General features: G+C 40.4%; 1 protein-coding gene across 4 annotated transcripts in view; it reads left to right on the top strand.

The window, feature by feature from the left end:
- LOC149315025 (tyrosine-protein phosphatase non-receptor type 21-like) overlaps positions 1-19964 on the top strand; it is a 107244-nt gene that overhangs the window by 36197 nt on the left and 51083 nt on the right. The window lies entirely within an intron of this gene.

The following is a 19964-nucleotide window of genomic DNA, read 5'->3' as shown; positions in this document are numbered from 1 at the left end:
CTATTCGGTCTGTGACTGCTTTGATATATGGTAAAAAATACCTTCCCTTTGGGTGGTTGTTTGTCTTCACTCCTCTGGGTTTTTCTGGGTCTGGCAGCCCTTCTCATGTCTGAGCTGGAATAACCATTAGCCTAGGTGCTTCAGTTCATCTTGCAGGAATTGGGGTTCACAGATTCTTTGTGCCTGGTCTGCCATTGTTTTTATTGTGCTTCTTTTTTGTCTTGGGTGATGGTTGGAGTTCTTTTGTAGGTCCATGTGTGTAGGTTTTCTGTATACTGTGTGGCCCAACTGGTTTGTGGATGAGCAGAGCATCCAAGAATAGCAGTGTACCTCTCTTTTCTTTTTCCATTGTGAATTGGATGTTTGGGTGGTTGTTGTTCAGATAGTTCAAAAACACGGTCAGATCTTCTTCTCCATGGCTCCAAATGGTGCAGATGTCATCCACACATTGGAACCATGTTGTGGGCTTTTTTGGTGCTGTTTCCAGGGTTTGGTTTTCAAAGTGTTCCATGTAAAACTTTGCTGTCATGGGGCTCAGAGGGCTTCCCATTGCTACCCCATCTTTCTGCTCATAGAATCCATTGTCCCACTGGAAGTAGCTTGTGGTGAGGTAATGTTCATACAGGGCTGTGATGCCTTCTGGGAAAAAAATTGTTGGATGAGTGCCATGGTGTCCACTACGGGGACTTTGGTGAACAAGGAGACCACATAAAATCTGATTATATCTTCAGAGAATATCTCCAGGTTTGAGTTTGAGGTTGTTGAAAAACAAGCCCTGGAAACAGCACCAAAAATAGCTCCAAAACTGGAGCGATGGCCTGTAGGTCTGATGGGTTCAAAAGGGAGAATTAAACAAATTCGTGGAAGATGAAGGTATTTATGACAGCCTATCCTGATTGCTATCTGCAACCTCCAGGTTCAGAGGCAGAGTATCATTAAATATCAATTGCAGGAGAGGAACTACAAAAAAGTACAGTTGGCCCTTCTTATACACGGATTCAAGCATCTACGGTTTGAAAATGTTCCAAAAAAGTATAAATTTACTTTGATTTTCCATTTTTTATAAGGGACACCATTTTGCTCTGTCATTATATTTAATGGGACTTGAGCATACATGGATTTTGTTATCCATGGGGGATCTTGGAACGAAACCCCCGCAGATAACAAGGGTACACTGTACTGTTCTGCTTGTGGACTTCCTAGAAGAATTCAGTTAGATGGTGCTGACAGAAACAGGAAGTTGGGCTCATAGTCCATTGGTCTAATGACACATTTGATCTACTAGCAGGTTTTATTTATCCCCTTTTCTTATGTATTTTGGTTATTCCTAAATATATATTTTATGGATCTGGAGTAGCACCAGTGTCTATTCAGAATTCTCTCAAGTCCCTACTGAAAATGGTCATCCATGTATTCCAAAACAGAGAGAACAACAATGTCCAATGCAAGTGAATTATGCTGACAGAATCATAGTTGGTCATTATGCCATGCTGGCTTGGTATTGCTTTGTTTTGTATTACTTATTGAAAATAAATGATTAGAAAAATACTTAATGGATCATAAAATAAAAAGTACAATCTAAAACTCTTGCCAGTTGATCATGAAGGCATAATTTTGCAAATATTTTTCAATGGAAACAGATTGGTAGACTAAATATTGTTGTTTTGCATAGAATAACAGGTAAGATAATGTTTTGTAGATGCAATGTGTTGTTGTTTTTCAAAAGACAGTACTACATTCATTGAATCTGACCTGTACTTTTGTTACTGGACAGTTTCTTCCACAAGTATCAATGGTGTTGTTTTCAAGTATGTGTATTGTGTAAGCTAGGGATGGGGAATGTTTCACCCTCCATGTATTTTGGTCTTCATCTCCCATCAGCCCTTCATAGCATGGCCAATGGTAAAGGGTTGGGGGAATTAAAAGTCCAAAACATCTAGCAGGCTGGAAGTTCCTCATCCCTAGTGTAAGCAGTTTGCCAGTATATGTGAATTCAAAGAAGACGGCTGGTTATAATGAACAAACTAATGCGACGCCTCTTAATTATGATAGGAATGCGGAGGTGAGGTGAATTGTGGCCTGTCAGGCCACAATTATAGTCTGATCGGCTATAATCCAAGTATGCTGTGCACAAAGAAAGATAACCAAATAGTTTCCTCTTTTACTTATGTGCTGGTACACATTATCTCTCAGTTAAATTCATTCATTCAGATAAATGAATAAGCCTACCTGAGCCTTGAAACTGACATCTGAAGCCCTCTTCTTGGTTCTCCTTTTAATTAATATCCCAGTGTTGAAGTCTTCTCAGTGATAGCTTAACAATTCATGAACTCACTTCCCAGGAAGATTTGTTATTCTTTCTCATGGTTTTGTATAAATTTGTTGTGACAATTGACCTTTAACTGTCTTGGTTTATGGGAGTCCTTTTCAAAATGGGCATTTTTATTGTTTTCATGCTTATTAGTTGAGTTACTGGAATTATATCCCACATTTCTACAGAAATGGAGACTGGATTTCTTTAATAGTCTGAATTTTTATTCTTTTAAAGTGTTCTTATTATAGCTAAATATTGTAAATGCTTCTGTGAAGCCATTTTACTTTGAAAAGTAGGATTGATTCATATAATTAAGGCTAGACCTGCCATTTTGAATGCTGAAGCATGGCTTGGATCAGGTTTTGCCTCACTGCAAAGGGATGTATAACTCAAAGTGATTTGTTTTTTTTCCATAGGAATGAATGGCAGTCATTAACTTTTATGGGAGAAAGTAAATGTGTTTACTCATGGTGGGAAGGCAAGCACAGTCTTCTGACCCAACCCCTGATGATCTCAATGCTTGAGTCAGAAGGTTTCTCTTGCTTCCCACCCAACTTACTCTGTGATGGGAGCTTGTTAATTTTGCTCTTACAACTGGAAGGCAGTGAGATACCCATTGTAAATTGCCGTAGTTTATAAGATGTGATGGGACTAGAGTGAAGTGCAAGTGTAATTTTCTGGTAAGACAAGAATGTGTTTTTTTTTCTGGGGAAAAAAAGGCAAGTGACACTCTTTCAGCCTCAGTAGAAAACGTTCTGAATAAATCTTGTGAAGAAAGCCTGGTAATAAGTAATAAGCAATAATATAATAATATTTATTTATGATCTACCTTTCCCCATGGATTGAGGTGGAGAACAACAATTACAAAATGCATGACATCAGTTGAGAACACAATTTAAAATAAGAGGTACATATTAAAAGAATCCACATTTAAAATTCATTATTTAAGATTCACAATTTAAAAATCTTCTGGATAAGCTGACTGAAAGATAGTGGTCTTTAATGCTATTTTAAATTCAGACAGCATGTCCAGCTGTCAAATCTTTTCCGGCTTGAAAGTACACAATAAAAACAACAAATGTACAACTAAATATGGATCAAGCTACAAATAAAACAACATGATAAAACTGGTGGTCCCCCACTCATCTGTTTGAGCAGAGTTTAACTCTCTTCTGTTAAGGTTTTTGTGGCTTCTTCAGTTTCAGTATTACTATCGGCTAAATTCTTAAAATGCACAATTCTTACAATTACTGTTTCCATTTCGTACTGAGTGGAACCTGATTCAGAAATACATTAACCACATTCTCTTTCACTAAAAATGGCTTCACTAGAGAAGCCATTTTTAACAGGAAAATTGTTTTGCATGCATCATCTTCTTAATAAAGTGTATGCAAAGGGATCTTGTAACACCTTTGAGACCGAAAGAAAGAATCTAGTAGTATGAGCTTTCATAGTCTTTAGTCTACTTCCTCAGACCCTCCACTCCACCCCATGCATATGACGAAGAAGACTCAAGTGTGCAAAAGCTCATGCTACCAGCTTCTTTCTTTCAGATAGTCTCAGTTAGTTAGCTTTTGCATACTAATTTTCTAACACAGCTGTGTCTTTGAATTCTACCTTCATAAATAATGCTGTACTTCCTTTTAGTTCTTCAGAGGGAAGTGATTTTAAGAAACAGGAACAGACAGAGTGCATTCAGTTATTAACATTCCTCTATTTTGTCTTGAATGAGATTAAAGCCTCAGTTTCCATTCACTAGAATCATCTGTTATTGAAAGGTTTAAGATCCCGAACAGCAATTTGATGTTAAGGATATCCCTTCCACTCTGAGGGAAGAGATGTATTTGTTGCTGCCCATGCATCAAATGATGTCCTTCCTCTAAAGTAACTTATTCAAAGCTGCTTTGTGGTTTTTGGTTACCAGTAATCTCATTTAACAGCATTCGGTGCAGTCATGCTGGCCACATGACCATTGGAGTAGTCCTCTGACAACATTGGGCCTTCAGCTTAGTAACAGACATGAGCACCACCCCATACAGTCAGTTATGAGTAGTCATTCATGCCAAGGGACTACCTTTGCCTTTACTTTTAATTTCATTTACAGCAAAAAATAAAATAAAATAAAATAAAATCTGCCAAACAGTTCTTCATCTCTTTCTGATCATCTTTGACTTTGAGGACAGTGTTTCAGGGTATGTAGTACATGCAGAGGTGTAAAAATAGCTTACTGTATATACTCATGTATAAGTCTAGATATTTTAGTCAAAAATCGACCCCAAAAAACTGGGTCGACTTATCCACGGATCAAAAGAAGTGGCAAAAAGCAAGAGCTTAGTCCACCCCAGGAGCACCTAAAAGAAGCACCAACCCTTTCTACTCTGTGCACCATGGCTCCATTTCTGACCTTTTTGAATGCCAGGGTTGGAAAAGCACCAACAGTTATACCTGCCAGAACTTTGTAAGTTCTTTGGCATTGTTTATTTAGCTTTGTCTTTTATACCTTTTGTTATGTGCCTCTAAGTTTTATCCTCAATTTATCAGATCAAAATCCATAATTTTGGTACTAAAACTTGCCCTTGACTTATACATAAGGTAGACTTCTAGTTGAGTATGTATGGTAGTCGTCAATGGTGAGGATGTGAAGTCGAAGGCTTTCATGGCTGGCTGGCGAAACGTCAGGAAGAAACTTCTAGAACATGGCCACATAGCCCAAAAATGGTGAGGATGTTTGGAATGGTATTTAAATGAAACCCAGCAGGGCTCTTGTGCAGATGAGGTTGAACACGATTCTCTCTTTCCATTTTAATGTGGTGTCTTCTTCTTTCCAAAGACTGGTTTGTCTGAGATCTCTAGTTGGCAGTCACTTGCCTAATAGTATGCATATTCAAATACATTTATGGCTAAGTGACAGAGGTTTGTTGCCCTATGTGCTGAATTAATTGGTCTTGTAGCATGTCTTTAACATAATACCAAAAGCCATGGTATAAGCCATTACACAGTTACTGAGGTCTGTGCAGCATAACAATTCAAAGCTGAATCAATTAGTTCAGCACAATATAACTTATACAGTTGTCCCTTCCAATTCACAGGGGATCCGTTCTGCCCCCCCCCCCCCCAAAAATCTGGAAAAACGCCAATATTCAAGTCACCATTGATTTCAATGGTGCTGCGCGCCTATGTGTGCTGCTGCGTGCACACCTCAAGCACATGCACCATTTTGTTCCTCCCCACTTGCTGTCTGTGAATGGGCGAGACTGTGGACTCCAAGTCCACGAATCGAGAGGGACAACTGTACAGGTAATTTAGAGGCCTATGTTGAACAACCATAGATGCCTAATAAGATGGTATACATGTCTTCATCCATTGCAGAAATGACCTGGAAGCAGAAATCTAGATTTTCACTACATCCAAGGTGAAGACATTAATCTTCCTTGAAAATTTCATCTTTTGAGGCATACTCTCCTGGCTTTGGCTCTTTTTAAAAATAATATAGATGCAGTTCCTTTTCTTTATCTGTAGATGGAACACTCTTCTCTCTAACTGACTACTAGGCAGGTTTTCAGAGCTGGTACTATTACTCATACACTCTGGTGCTTTTAATATAGAAGTTCAAATTTAGTATTGTTCTGTCCCTTCCAGAAATGGTAGGAAATGTTGGTGTTAATGTTGGTTAGAGAGTGTCAAAAATTGCTGAAGTCCTGTAGAGCTGATTGACTACCTATTTACACAGACTGAAACCCTGTTCTGTCATGCAAATAATAATTCACAAAGAGCATCTCTGTTTTGCTGTTGTCCAGTTTCTCTGAATTGTCTGCATTTTCTTTCCATCCCTTCTTCCAACTGGGTTGCAAGACTGTTTTCTTCATTCCTTGTCTTCACACAGTTTTTAAACACAACTTCCCTATTGATTAGAATATTTCTGTGTATTTTTCAAAAATTTCTCCTCGGTTATGCTCATTTTAGCATTCATATTTTAAATTATGCATATTGTTTTGTGTGCACTTTATTACTCAGAAATGCCCTGTAAACCTTGCAAATGTGCTTATGGTGAAATGTAAAAAGACTGCTGAGTCCAACAAGATTACTTCCCATCCCTAGTCTACATGTGTCCAGTTCTGAGCACAGAGTAAAACAGCTGGGTTGATTCCAGAGGAGAGTGACCAAGATGGTGAAAAGTCTGAAATCCAAGCCCTGTGACGAATAGTAAAGGGAGCTGGTTATGTTCAGCTTGGAGAAGAGAACATTGGGAGGTGATATGATAGCCATCTCACCAATGGCACTACCTTTCTGTGGTGGTGAGATTGGATGCTCTTGTGAGGCAAATGACCATGCTGAGGACAGCATTGTTGCAGATAGGGTCTCTAATGTCAGGCAGACTGAGGAGCCAGACTAAGTGTGCCAAGCAGTTGCTGGGGAGGAGCAGTAGTGAGGAGGTAACATTGTCAGAGGGTCTCTTGGAGATAATGAAGTTTATCGCATAGTGAGAATGTTCTGGGAACCTGATGGGAACGGAACGCATTGTACTTTACCGCATGTCTCTGTTCCCATCGGGTTCCCATCGGGTTCCATACAGACCTTGAAGTGTTCTATATGCGTTCCAGGGAGGGAACGGATAATAACTGTTCTCAGCGAGCTGTAACGTTCCCAAAATGGTCCATGAGAAGTTAAAGCGGTAATCTTACCGTTCCCATTTTCGTTCTCTCATTCCTCCTTGTCGTGATTGGCTGAACGAACTTCCTTCTCTTCAGTCCTCCCTAGTCCTAGAGCATCATGTTTGTTGCTCTCCCAGATGTCTCGCCGAGTTTAAAAAAAGGCTAGTTTTCCTCCCCAAACACAAATGTTACCAGATGAAGCCCTTTAATTTCTTAAGGATATATAGAGACTTACACACATTTTGTAAGCTTCTATGTAATTTTTATAGATATTTCATAAATATATATGTGTTTTTAATCAGCACAAATATAATATATATATATATATATATATATATATATATGCACAAACACACACACGCACACACACACACACACACACACACACGTGTTTTCTATGTTTACCATTTATATCTTCTTTGAATGAATCTATCTATCTATCTTCTTATATCTCTATCTATCTATATTTATGGTTACGTAATCATTACACGGTCCTCCAAAAGAAATACGCATGCGCAACTGAGAGACTATATGGGAACATTCTCAAAAAAATGGCGAGCGCTGTGCAGTAAAATGCATTCCCATAACGTTATCATCACGTTACACATTATTGAATGCAATAATATCCGTTCCCATAATGTTTCCTCTCGTAACATTTTGGGGACAGAATGAGAACGTTTCAGGCTCTGATGTGATAAACTTCAATGGCAGTGGCACTGTAGCTAACATTTGTTAGTACTGGGCAGAAGGAGGCATAGCCTTTTAAAATATCTTTTACCACAAAAAACCCTATGTTGAATGTGTGGCTTTCCCGGATTTTGTTGTTATTGCTGCTGTTCTAGACTGCCTCCTTTCTGAAACTGCTTGATTGAAATCTTTGAAAGAGGAGTAGAAGACACTTGGGCAAAGTTTCTGTTTTCTGTGTGGCTTTCTTTACACTGGCATCTAGGATGAAATTTTGATTGTAATTTAAACATCAAAACACTCTGGCTACATAGCATCTTGGGCCATGTATGTATCAAGTTTCAGCAGTCCTGCTGGTGTGAAATTTTGATACCCGAGTGAGTGAGTGAGCGAGCGAGCGAGTGAGCAACTCGGTCAGTCTCCACATTTCTGAGGGACTAGTAAAAAGTACCTTGCATTTTGCAAGCATGCATATTTGTTGCTGGCTGTTGCTTTCTGTAAGACTGATTAAGATGTGTGTACGAGATAATACATCATAATCTTAATATTGGTCTCCTTTATGGATAGATAATCACATGTCTGGCTGACTGAATTGAAAGCTTCTTGTAGATACTGAGGGGTTTCTTTCTTGGCTTCTGTTGCTAATCCTCCTGTTCCATCCAACTGCATGGGTCAGTCGGTCAGCTAGCCCCCAGCAGCTGGTGTTTTGGATTAAAATGATCAAGTAATTTGTTATGAGCTTTCAGCTGTCTTGGTTGTATGAAAATTCCTTGACCATATTGGGGAGCACATCATATTCTGTTTCAGGGGATGACTTTGAAAGGTACTGATAATTTAACTATCTTGGGTTACATGTGTAATCAGTCACAATTTATTGGGGTTCAGTGGAATGATTAGTAATATTGATATCAACATGAGAAAGTAGGTGAGTTAGCCAGCTAGTCAGACACATATACTGTTTCATGATGTATATGAGAGAGACTAAAAATGGATACCTTGTGAATGTTGCTTATCTCCAATAGACTTCTGCAAACACTGTTCTTTATTAAATAGCTTGGGGTAGCCAAACGACATGGGTAGTTTGAAAGGGTTATAGCAACATGGATTAATTGGTTAGTTGATTGACTTTTAAACCACCTAATAACAAAAATATAAAATACAGGCACCATGAGTAAAGACAATACATAGGAGTGTATCACATGAACCAGATCAGGAGTTTATCCTGTGAATATCCCGGAAAAAATTGCATAATTGTGCAAAACAATTTCATACGACATCACACAAAACCTGCCATTAAAGTGTACATGTTTTTAATTTCAGGATTTCAGCAACAATGCATTTCCAATATCACTTTATTTGCACAATTGCGTGTGAAAATCATTCACACAATTACTCATCATTTTCGCTTTATTTGTGGGATGCTTTAAATGCACTTTAATCACATATGAATGCTGAAATAGCCCCAGTGTGATAAACTCCATGGGGGGGGGGGGATTCATTCTTATCCTGCCTTTCCCGAAAAAAACTGGCAATCAAAGTGACCTACATAAATTAAAACAAATACAAAGTACATACAAAGAAATAAAGAAAAACATGTTGTATGTTAATGTTAAAATGCAATTAAATTGTCCGTAAAATTAAAACCATTTCAAACAAATCCATTAAAAAAAGCAAAAGATTAAAAAAAAACCAACTAAATGGGACTCTATTAAAAGCCCTTGCAGTCATTTCCTAACAGTCTGTCAGACTAGAATAACTTTCATTTACCCAACAGACAGAAAACAATCTTCCTTAGGGAAGACGCTCCAAAGCTCTGGAGCAACCGCTAAGAAGGGCCTTTCCAATGTTCTTACCACATGTGCATGTAAACGTGGTGGGATTAAGAGAATAGCTTTCCCAGATCTTAGAGCCTGGACCACATATAGGAAGATATGGTCCTTCACATAGTCTGGACCTGAGCCATAGAGGGATTTAAGGGTTATAAACAGGACTATGTATTGTGCTTGGAAGTGGACCGGATATCAGTGGAGCTATAGTAATAAAGGAATTGCCAGTAGTTTAGCTGCCCCTCTTTGGACTATTTGAAATTTTGGACTATTTTTCAAAGGCAGTAGTACAATGTAGAGCACAGATGGGATGCAACTAAAGCCTGCAATCACCACTGGGCACAGGCTACATTTCTATTTCCTGATCTACCTTCAACTGACCAGCAGCACCACTGTTTTTTCTGGATTAAGCTTCAGTTTGTTTTTGTGATCCATTTCATTCAACTGTCACCAGTTTAGAATAGAAATGGTTGAAAAGGAGAAATTGAAGTTGGATGTCATCAGCATACTGGTGACACAAGATTCCCCCAAATCTGCCATCACTTTTATGCATATCTTAAATTGCATGGTGAAAAAACAGAACCCTGTGGGATTTTACAGGCCAGTGGTCAACAGGTTGACCAAGAATCTCCCATCATCATCTCTTGGGCTCTCCATCCTGGTGAGGCAGCCAAAAACTGTAACATGGTCAACGATATCAAAAGCCATTGAGAGATCATGGAGAACCAACAGGGATACACTTTCCAAGCCCAGTTCCTAGTGCAGGTCATCCATCAAGGCAACCAAAGCCCATTGGTGCCACCATTGCCCTTATTTTGTTGCCAGGCTGACACTTGGCTATTTACCCAAGTATTTAACACTTAGTGAGATTATAACTTGGTTTCTGATTTGCTAGATTGTGAGTTTTATTTTGTTTGAGTTAAATTATTTTAAATTGTTTCAACTGTTTATGTTTAAATTATTTAAGCTTAGTTTTGTTTTTTTAAAGTGACTTCAGTGAGTGAACCCTACCCTGAATTTTGCTGATAAGGAGTAGCTTAGAAATATATTAATAAATAAAATAAAATGTATGTTAACACTATGCAAGATGGAGAAGTCATGTAATACTAAGCATTTACTGGGTGCATTTTCAGAACCTTAAAGTTATATTTTCTCTTGTTAATCTTGGCTCATGTGAATCCTCATTTTTCCCTACTGCTCACTTTTCCCCATTAACTTTTAATCACTGGATATATTTTGCATAAATCCAGAGTTGAACATGAACCCTTCAAAAAAGCTTTAGATACACCATAAGTGTAGAAAAAACTGCTATTTCTTGGACACATAACAAAGAAAGCAATTAGCTGTAACATAATTGTGTAGAAAATCTGCAGTCTGTTTCTAACTCCCATTGATTTACTGCCCGGAGGTTGAATGATGAGTAAGTTGCGAAAATAAACAAACCTTACAACAGTGTTAATCTTGGAAGCTTAACATATTTCAAGAATTATGTCATGCCGTTTCTGTAGAGTTGGGTAGTCTCTTCTGCTACTGACAGCAGATTGTTTTCTCAGTGATTAAAAAGCGATTCTGTTTTAGTCCATTCAGCATCAGGGTTATGGCATGCCTGAATGCTACCAAGAGCTTATGAAGCTAAAATACACACTTGCGGCCATGGGTGTAAACAGGAGATTCTGTATTTTTATCCAGATTCAACTGGGAACTCCTCCCATGTCTGAAACTCTTGAACCTCCTTGTGCATCTGAATTGTGTGTTTGCTTGTTCCCTTTTAAATTTTGTGTCAATGTAAAGCCAAGACAATAAATGAGATTGTACTGTACCTTTTAGATTTGTGCCCATTTTACAGAGATAATAACATGTATGTTTAGTAGCACACACAATTTCAACCACACTGCCATTGTGGCTAACATGGTTTATAGAATTATGTGATAGTGGCCCTTACCCATTACTACCCCATGCCTTCTTCCCTTGTATGCCTGACAATTCCCTATGGATTAATTTTTATTTACTAACTCAGTACTGTATAAATGATGAAATGACTAATTTTTGATGTCAGCATGAAACAATTAGAACCATTCATTCAAACTTGAACAGGCCTCAGTGACTAGTTTAAATCATTGCATAGACCTAAAAGATTACTGGTAGCCCACATTTGTTGCTATAACTGGCAAGCCAGCTAAATGCATTAGCACCTGGGCAGACAGAGATTACCTGCAGTGACAAGAGTGTTATGTAATAAGCATTATCAGAATGCCATGCAGAATTTAGATCCAGTAACTCCCAAACTGTATGTTGTAACTGAGAATTAATTAGTTACAAGATTTTATAAACCCCATGTCCCTGCCAACAAACAGGGTGTGCAGTACATAAATACTTGATCCACTGCACTGGCCTGATTTCCTTCAAATCAACTGATGCTGAGGGTGGGCCAGAGGTCAGAGCTGGAAAAGATGCAGCAAAAGGTAACCAAAATTATTAAAAGGTTGGACTAGTTACCCTATTGGGAATAGTTACAAATTGGGGGTTCTTTTATTTAGAAAAAAGTGAGTGAGGAGGAATATAAGAATAGTGGATATAAGAACAGTAGGGAAAAAACACCTCTCTCTTCAGGGGAAAGGGAGTAATCATTTACGGGATTTGTGTCTGCTTTTTATGTGCAAAAAAAATGCATCTCCATCCTGGAAGGTGCCTTGAGCACTTATGGGTGATGTGGCCATTTTACACATTGTGTAGGTATACTGCATCTTACTGTCTGTCTGTTTTGTTTTGTTTTGTTTTTTGGTCCCCTGTTCCTTTGTGCTGGCTGCTGCTGCTAAACTTTGGCAGGATAGCAGTGAACAAGACTTTTCCTTGAAAGCAAGGCATGTGGGGAGCATGCGCCTTTTAAAAAAATAATGTTGTATTTTGAAAGCTATCTAGGTTGTGATTGTGCTTAATAGGAAGCTGCATGCTTCTCATGTATTGGCTCATGTGCCTTGTTTTCAAAGAAAACTATGTATTTGCCACCACCACTCAACTTCAGCAGTGTTTGAGTGCATCACTTGTGGTTTGGAAGGATCCAATGTGTCCCACACCAAGAAGGTAGCTGCCCGTGCTTTAGTCTGAACATGTGGACAGTTCAAATGTTTGGCATGTATTTTTGGGAAAGGACAGACCATTTGACAGACTTTTCTTTACATACTACTTGATGGTTTTAGAGTACTATGGCTAGAGAAAACATATCTAGGGGTAGCTGTGTTGACCATATAGCAAATCCAATAACAATCAAACAATGATACCTTTTTGGGGCCAACCAAAATGCACAATTACATGTTGCAAGCTTTCAAAGTCACACTGGCTTCTTCATCAGGCAAATAGAAGGGAAAAACTGAAGATGTTAGTCATAGGCCTGCATTTTCTGTTTCTGGCCTTAGTTCAGATGGTAGGGAGGGCTATCTGCAGGCTGGCACCTCCCCCTTTGGCCATTCATCACTGGTAGATTTTCAGAGTCAAGGAAATTTAGTGTCCATTTGCAATTCAAAGATGATGTTTCCCTAGAATTGAGCATGTCTCCTTCCTTTGTGAAGCCACAGGCTCCTGTTTCGGTAGAGAACACCGAATTTCTCAATAAGTCTTCATGTTTTGCATCAGGAAAACTTGAGGTGGTGTCATTAAGCATGCCAATCAGTCCCAATATTAGAAAAAAAATTGCTTTACCTTTGTTGGAAGCAGACACCTCACATGGCAAAGTCGCAGTGCACTGGCTCTTTCTCTAAGATTCCCCTGTGATGGCTAAAATGCAGTATCTTGAAATCCCAAAAACCTTTAGGGATAGCCATGTTGGCCATGCAGCAAATCCAATAACATGCAAACAATGATACCAGTGTGACTTCAAAAGCTTGCAGCATGTAATTGTGTATTTTGGTTGTTCCAATAAAGGTATCATTGTTTGGATGTTAGAGAAAACATAATCCATTCCAGAATTCTTGTTATTTAAAAAAGCATAAGAGAACAGTGCAAATACAAAATGAAACATATGGTTGGAAACTCTGTATTTTTAGATTCATAGGGACAAGCTGGGTGAGAAAGGAAAGATCCAAATCAGTGGGTTGGAGACCTTACTGTTTATACTTATGTATAAGTCTAGACATTTTAGTCAAAAAATTGACCCCATAAATTGTCAAGGGTCAATGTAAGTACTGTACTTTAACTCTTATTTTAAAAGGAACCATGCCCTGATGAAAAGCAAGAACATAATCTGTCCTGGATGCATTGATGCCCCTCTATTCTCTCATTCAGCCAGCCTTTAAGATGAGCACAAACAGTTGTGTCTGCTGGAATTTTTTAAGTTGTTTGACATTGTTTTCCCTGCTTTATCCTTTAGATCCTTTGTAACATACCCCTACGTTTTACCCTTGACTTATCTACAGATCATATCAAAATCCATAGTTGGCCCCCAAACGTACCCTTGACTTATGCATGAGGTTGACTTATAGTCGAGTATATACGGTATTTGTTTATTGATTTGTTCAAATATTTACATACTGCCCACTGGAGAAGGGGGTCTTGGAGCAAGACTCATGATTGTTATGCACCTTCAAGTCAACTTAGACTTATGACAACCCTATCATCAAGATTTCTTTGCAAGATTTATTCAGAGAGGTTTGCCATTACCGTTCTACAGCACCTGGTATTCCCCAGCAGACTTCCATCCAAGTGCTGATCAGGCCTGACGCTGCTTAGCTTTCAAGATCAGACTGGGTCAGGTGCTTTCAGGGTGCCTACAGGGTACTTAGATACAGACAGTATGAAGAATAAAGAACTGTCAGAAACCGATCTAAACCCTCAGGAAGGTAATTATTTAGTATGTAGTTTTGCCCACGGTAGTGCTATGGAGAGGAGTGAATGGGAATCATATCCTTTTGACTTTTTCATGTTGTATTACAGGAGGTGATGGGACCTCATCCCCTATGGATTTGAGGGAGATGCTTCTGGTGTATCTTTCTCTCTCCTAGACAGTGATGTGGGGAATTTCTGGTTATAAATAGGTTCTCTTACAAGACATAAATTTAGGGTAGTAGTGTTTGCTTTAGCATGTTAAAAATTGACAGAAGGGAATGCATGGTGTGTGCCTATTTGGGAGGGATTGCATGCAGAAAATCCAGGTTCAATCCCTGGCATTTCCAATTTGAAAAATATAGGTGATAGGTGAAATTTCTCTGAGAGTCCCAAAATATATTATAGACCATAGACATGTCATTGGACAGATCAGTAATCTTTTTCTGATAAAAGACAGCTTCCCTTATTTTTAACTTTGTAGGTACTGCAGCTGATTTTCAGCTAAGAATAAAAATAATTCATGAACATTATTTTCAGCACCAGACAAATATATATATTTTAGTTACCTATTTTAATCTGTGCAAATGTTAATGTGATGTTACAGTTTTATTATAGAAATCTTATGTTGCTGTTAACTGTTAACAAGTTGACTTCAACTTATGGAGACCCCAAGAAGGAGAGACCTTCAAGTAACCTTGGGCTGAAACAGAAGGCCAAAAAGGGGTGGCTTGGAGCCACCCCTTTTAGGCTGGATTGGGGCCATGGCAAACAGACACCCAAACACCACATCCCCAAGCTGGATAGAAGCTGGCATGCGTGTAATTGTCACTGCGGCTTTTGTCCGGATTAGGAGCATGGCAGATCTAAACGCCACGACCCCAAGACAGCATGAAACTACCTTAACCGAGCTGTCTGTTCCAGCCCCTTATAACTAATATCCCTGCTTAGGTCTTGCAGATTCAGGGCCATGGTTTCTTTGATTAAGTCTATCCATCTAGATCAGGTGTAGGCAACCTTTTTGGGCCGGGGGCCGGGTTGCTGTCCCTCAGGCGACTGGGGGGCCGAAGCCGGGGGTGGAGCTTCCACCCTCCGGGGGCGGGGCCGCATGCTGGGGGTGGAGCTTCCACCCTCCGGGGCAGGGCTGCATGCCGGGGGTGGAGCTTCCACCCTCCGGGGGCGGGGTCACATGCCAGGGGTGGAGCTTCCACCCTCAGGGGCGGGGCCACGTGCCGGGGGTGGAGTTTCACCCTCCGGGGGCCAGGCCTCCCCATCTTTGCAGGCCCCTGACGGGGCCCCAGGCCCTGTCAGAGGCCAGCAAAAAAGCCTCTTGGAGGACCCCAGTGACGGCACCGGGCCTCCTGGAGGCCCGCTGCCACCGCTGGAGCCCTATTGGAGGGCGCCACCGACGGCATCGGGCCTCCAGGAGGCCCGCTGCCGGAGCCCTCGAACAGGGCTGCAACGGCGGCATTGGACCTTCCAGGGGCCCGCTGCCGCCGCCGGAGCACTTTTTTTTTTTTTTTAATTTTTTATTACAACATAACAACATTACAACAAATACTCATAAATACACTCACATCAAATAAAACGGTACATTACAATACGTTACAAACATTGCAGACAAAAGACAAAAATCTTCCCAATACAAACAAAAATCTTTGTGAGGTTTCTCATTGATCTGTTAACATAGGCTTCCTTGGAGTTTTGTATTTACCTTATCATTTATAACATATACAATAGACTTTATTATAATTTAATTCTATATTCTCCTTAATGTAAATTATAAACTTCCTTTTCTTTTCTTTTTATATTTTCATGCATCTGGTCTCTGATACAGTTTCTTATATTTTTCTAAACTTTTGGAGGGCGCCAGCGACGGCATCAGGCCTCCAGGAGTCCCGATGCCGTCACCGGGGCCTTCGAACAGGGCTCCGACGGCTTCAGCGGGCCTTCCAGAGGCCGGATGCGGCCATCGGAGCCCTCTTTGAGGGCGCCAGCGACCGCATCGGGCCTCCAGGAGGCCCGATGCCCTCGCCGGGGCCCTCGAACAGGGCTCCGACGGCTTCAACGGGCCTTGCAGAGGCCTGATGCGGCCGTCGGAGCCCTCTTCGAGGGCGCCAGCGACGGCATCGGGCCTCCAGGAGGCCCAATGCGGCCGTCGGAGCCCTATTCGAGGCTTCCTATCCTGGAAGCCGAAGTCTTGCGCGACCTTGTTTGAGGTTGCGCGAGACTTCGCCTCTGGGCGCCGCCATTTTGGGTGAAAAAATGGCGCCGAACTCTCGCACTACCTCAAAGAAGGTCGTGCGAGAGTTTGGCGCCATTTTGGGTGAAAAAATGGCGGCGCCCAGCGCGGCTTTTTGCCACTATGGGCGCCGTTATTTTTTTGTGCGGCGGCGGTGGCGGCAACCGCCCCCGGGGGCTGCAACAAAGGCCTCCGGGGGCCGGATCCGGCCCGCGGGCCAGAGGTTGCTGACCCCTGATCTAGATTATGGTTTTCCTCTTTTCCTACTGCCTTCTACCCTACCACACATTATTGTTTTTTCTAGTGAAATATGTCTTTTCATGATGTGTCCAAAATATGACACTCAGTTTAGTCATCTTGCCTTTTGGGGAGAGTTCAGGCTTGATTTGCTCTGTGGACCATTCACATTCTTCTTGTCCCAACCACGGATTTGAGCATCCACGGATGGCCATGCCCCATTGTCCCTAATGGTGGTGTGTGCTCATGGCTCTGGCAGCATGGCCACACACACTGTACACTGCCATTAAAAACATGGGACTTGTGGTACAACAGATTTTGACATCCGCAGAGGAAGTCTGGAACAAAATTGCTGTCAATATGAAGGGCTGACTGTATTTGGTTGTTGTTTTTTGGCAATCCAGGGTATCCTCACAACTCTCTTCCAGCATCAAAATTCAAATGAATTGGTTTTCTTTCTGTCCTCTTTCTTCACTGTCTAGTTTTTAAAGCCATACATAGTAACTGGGTATTCTATAGCATGGGACCATCCTTTCTTTAGTATTCGGTGATATATTTTTGCACATAAAGATCTTGTCTGGTTCCTTCATCGCTGACCTTCCAAATCCTAGTTTTTTCTTATTTCTTGACTGCAGTCTTTGCTAATGCCTGATCCAAGGTATGGAAAATCTTATTTCAATGTCATCCTTGTCACCTTTTAAATTATGTATATGGTCTGTAGTAATTATTTTTGTTTCCTTAACATTCATCTGTAAACCTTCTTTTGCACTTTCTTCCTTGACTTGCTTTAGAAATTATTCTAAGTCTTTGTTGTTTTCTGCTAGTGATAGGGTGTCTTCTGCATATCTTTAATTGTTGATGTTCCTTCCTCTCATTTTCATGCCTCCTTCTTCCGTAGATAATCCTGCTTTATATATCATATGTTCAGCATACAAGTTAAACAGATAGGGTGATAAAATGCAACCTTGCCTGTAACGGTTGTTGTTAACTGCTCTTGAGTCAACGTCAACTCATGGCAATTCTGTGAATGAGACATCTCCAAGAACCTATCCTCCACTGTTCTGCTCAGGTACCGCAGGATCAAGCCTATGGCCTCTCTGATTGAGTTTAACCATCCGGTGTTTGGTCTTCCTCTCTTCTACTGCCTTCCACCTTTGTTAGCATCATTGCCCTTTCTAATGAGTAATGCCTTCTTATGATGTGGCCAAAGCACGACAGCCTCAGTTTAGTCATCCTGGCTTCTAAGGAGAGTTTGGGCTTGATCCCAAATTGAAGTCAACTTGTTAACAATTAACAACAACATAAAATTTCTATAATAAAACTGTAATACCACATTAACATTTGCACAGATTAAAATAGGACCCATTTGTTTGTCTTTTTGGCCATCCACAGTATCCTTAGCACTCTTTCCCAGCACCACATCTCAAATGAGGTTTTCTTTCTATCAGCTTTCTTCACAGTCCAGCTCTGACATCAAACATGGTAATAGGGAATATGGCTTCTTAAGTTTAGTGTTCAGTTGTATGTCTTTGCACGTTAGAATCTTAGCTAGGTATTTCATGGCTGCCCTTCTTATTTCTAGTGTTCTTCTGATTTCTTGAGTGCAGCAAAGAAACCATTCCATTCCTAACAGTGGCTTCCTGTCTTGAATACATAGAATCATAGAGTTGGAAGAGACCGCACGGGCCATCCAGTCCAACCCCCTGCCATGCAGGATAGAAATCAGGACAATCAAATGTTGTGGCACACTCATTTCTTTAAGAGCAATTCATTATCCTTTGTAAGCTATACAGTCTCTAAAGCACAAAATATTTTTAAAAAATTATTTAGTATATTCTGTTACCCACCCTATGTTTGCTATATGGTCCCTAGTGCTGGTTCCTTTCCTGAACCCAGCTGGGACATCTGGCATTTCTCTCTCCTTTTGTGGTCTTTGTTGTATAATTTTGAGCATCACTTTGCTTGCATGTAAAGTTAATGCAGTGTTCTGTAATTGCTGCAATTCCTGGTGTCCCTTTTCTTGGAAACTGGGATGTATACTGAGCATTTCCAATCTTTGGGCCATTGTTATGTTTTCCATATTTGTTGACAGTATTTAGTTAAAACTAAAGTGGATTCTGTCTCTATAGCTTGGAGTAGCCTTATTGGTATGTTGTCTGTTGCCTGGTAACTTATTTATCTGAATTGTTTTGAATGTGGTTTCTACTTTGCTCTTTAAAATAGGAGTTGGTTTTCATTTGGTTCTTCATGTGAATCTGCCATCCTTTCATCTTTTTTATATAGTTCTTCAGTGTATTGTTTCCATTGTTTTTTTTTTTTTGTGGTAGGCCCTCTGTATCCGCAGACTTGCCACCCACAGATCCCAGTATCCATGGATAGCAAGGCTGTGTGTGTGTGTGGGGGGGGGCAGCGGAAGAGGAAGAGGCGGAGGAGATGGGGGGAGGTGGCAGCAGCAGGGGAAAGAGGAGGAGGAGGAAGGAGTCAGTGGCGGAAGGGAAGAGGAGATAGTGGTGAGAGCGGTGAGGCAGGTTTCATGTGGATGGGGTCACAACGTGCCATTGCCCCAGTGGTAGCTTGGCTGTGTAGCCATGCCACCATTGAGGACAGTGGGACGAGCATCTGCAGATTTTGGTATCTGTGGGGGGATCCAAAATGGATTCCCTATGGATACTGAGGGACTACTGTATTGCTCCCTGGTCATTTAAAGTATCCCCTTTCTGATCGTAGAGCATCCCCACTCTTGGTATAAATTTCCCTTTGATTTCTTGGATCCTTTTGAGGAGGTCTCTTGTCCTTCATTTTTGTTGTCAGCTTCTGTTTTGCTGCATTGATGGTTATAGTAGTTTTTCTTATCCCTGCATATAAACAGTTGGACAATTGCATTGTGAGTTTTTGTTCTATTTCTTTCTCCTTTAACTTTTACTATTATTCTGTTGTACACCACTCTAAAATACAAATAAAGGTTAAGAGTAGTATTTAAAATATAGGTGGATACATACAAGAAGATAAGGACATGTTCAAAGGTGAAGAGCAGTTAATATTGGAACCAGTTACCTAGAAGAATGGTGAGTCAGCATAAGGAAAAGAGACATTTCATGTATCATACGATTTCCTCTCTATTACAAAGGTTTGTGTGTTCATTTGATTTTTTCTTTAATCTTTAAAAGTACTCCCTTATATGGTTCTCACAATGG

Source organism: Sceloporus occidentalis, unplaced genomic scaffold, assembly GCF_023333645.1.
Source record: "Sceloporus occidentalis isolate IW3139 unplaced genomic scaffold, rSceOcc1.0.p SCAF_4, whole genome shotgun sequence".
Classification (NCBI taxonomy): Eukaryota; Metazoa; Chordata; class Lepidosauria; order Squamata; family Phrynosomatidae; genus Sceloporus; species Sceloporus occidentalis.
This window is presented reverse-complemented; position numbering and strand designations above follow the sequence as displayed.